General features: G+C 39.4%; 1 pseudogene; it reads left to right on the top strand.

The window, feature by feature from the left end:
* The first annotated feature begins 1,098 nt into the window (after nucleotides 1–1,098).
* LOC114631519 lies at nucleotides 1,099–1,589 on the top strand (annotated as a pseudogene).
* Nucleotides 1,590–2,528: the final 939 nt, after the last annotated feature.

Genomic DNA, 2,528 nt, shown 5'->3' on the forward strand with positions numbered 1-2,528 from the left:
CCCATGGGCCAAGCATATTCCAACCACCACAGAGCACATACTATTCTTCCTGGACCCAAGCTCCTTTTCCCCCACCTATGTCAGGCAGCTCTAGAGGATCCAATGCCTCTAATCTCCCTGGGCACTAGACCTCATGTACACAACACACGCCCACACATAATTAAAATAATAAAATAAATCCTTTTTAAAAAGCAGAAAAAGGAAATTGAGAAAATAGGAACCAAACAATTATAAACAAAAAAATTAATGAAGAAGCTCTGTTCCAAAGATGCTCCCATAAAACTGGCAAACCTCTGACATCACTGATAATAAAAAGAAAAACTGCTAATACCAGGACTAAATATTACAATAACTGAAGCAACGATGTAGACTTTAAGAGCTGTTATGAATAGCTTCACATACATGATTGGACCATGTAAATGCACTGACATGTGTAAGTCATGTACCTCTCCAGGTTGCCACCACAAAATACTTTTGCAATCTTATAACTATTAAAAACACTGAAGTCATAGTCTTAAACTCTCCCCAGAAGAAAATTTTCTTGTCCAGATAGTTTGCTAGAAGATTCTAACAACTGTATATAGAAAAACAGTATCAGTCTTACGTGACCTTAAAAAAAATAATGAGGGGATCGCCCTCCAATCAGGGCACAAAGTACTGACTGTCCTGAGACCCAAAACAGACATAAGAGAGAGAAATAGCTCTTCCAAACACAGCTGACAAAGTCCTCAACAAAAGCTTGGCAAACAGAATTCATCAATATATGCAAAGAATTTTGTGCAATGAGCAAGTAGATTTATTCCACGAAGTATAATGCTTGCTCAGTCTTTGCTCATTCAATACTGTGGACCACTTGAAAAGTTTAAAGAAAACTCATGAAACAGGAAAAGGGTTTTACAAAATCCAACTCTTGACTCATGACTAAAGAGATAAAATGTGAGTAGTGCCACTGGAAAGGTTGATGAGTGAGGATGTATTCCGGCTTCCGTGCTAACTGAGCTGTGGGCGTGGCTAGCTGGAGCTGAGGAAGCCTACGGGTCACCTAGCTGTGCTGGATAAAGCAGCGTTAGGGGAGAAAGCAGGTTTCATAAGAACAGTATGGACTATCTTCCAGGATTTGCCGTTGTGGAATCTGAGGATGCTAGAGATGCGGGAGATGCAATTCGAGGATTGGATGGCTGATCTGTGGTTCTCCAATAAGGATTAACTATCAACAAGCGTGCATAAGAGATCTTGTTTTGTGAGACACCTGCCAGATGCCCCTTGGATCCTAATGACAGATGTTACAAGTGTGCTGAAAAGGGACATTATGCTTGTGATTGTCATTGCTATAGCCGTCCAAGAAGAAGCAGAGAAGGACAGATCACATTCCCCATCCATGGGAAGGCAGCACTCTCACGCAGCAGGAGCCGGGAAAGGAGTCAGCATCACCATCTCCTGGACAATCAAGGCTTGAGTCTCTTTTGTCTCTTCATAAATCGAGGTCAGCTTTCGTAAGGTCTGGCTCAAGAACCAGGGCTATTTCATGTCCAAGAAGCAACCAACAAAAATTCAGATCTCTGTTGCCTAAAAGGAGTCATTTCCTATAAGGAAGACCATGCAGACGTGAAGCCCTGAAGGAATGTACTGAAGTTCTCAAGTTACCCTTTGGAAAGAGTTGTTTGTTTATATTATTATAAGGGATTTGTTTTGTCTGTCAAATGTAACCCAGAAAGGAGCTTCAACCATCTAATCAAAATGGGTTTGGATTATTACTCTGTAAAATTCAGAGAAGTAAACTACTGCTCTTACTGAATGTATTTACATCTTATGGTCTGAAAATGTGGGGTTTATCTGGAACATTTATATAAAATGTTTCTAACTAGAAAAAAAAGGGTAAGATGTAACAGATACACGCAGTGGAATATTAGCCATAAAATACAGTTATCTAATAGACAGGAAACTGATCATTGGAGCTGCGGATCATCATGGTAAGTGGCTCCAGACAGACTCAGAGAGACCGGTGCTGTATGCTGTCGTGTACAAAGTCAGTCGGTGCTGTACGCTGTCGTGTACATAGTCAATCTAGGTATTTAAAAGTAGATAAGATGTAAAAGTATAAGGGGCTACTTTGGAGAGGGGGAGAAATAATGGACGTATATGGTATATATGTTTGAAAATCTCAGAATGAAGCCTACTTTTTTTATGTGCATAATAAAGATTAATTTAAAAAATGATAGACTTCTGGTCTCTAGCATGATGAGAAAGTAAAACTGTGCTATTGGGGAAAAAAACCCTAAAACAAATTTAAAAAAAAAAAACAAAACATCAATAAGAAACAGCGCTTAGCAAACTAGGTATGAAAGGGATTTCTTAGAATTGGTAAACAATCTACACAAAATAGTTAACAATATACCGGATGCTAAAAGATGAGCAGTTTCACCCATGACGAGAAGCAAGCCATGGAATTCCCTCTTATTCAATACAGTCCAATAGGAATGGATGAAACAAGCTAAGAAATGGAAATAATGGGCACTGGAGAGACGGCT

Source organism: Grammomys surdaster, unplaced genomic scaffold, assembly GCF_004785775.1.
Source record: "Grammomys surdaster isolate TR1022 unplaced genomic scaffold, NIH_TR_1.0 363, whole genome shotgun sequence".
NCBI lineage: Eukaryota > Metazoa > Chordata > Mammalia > Rodentia > Muridae > Grammomys > Grammomys surdaster.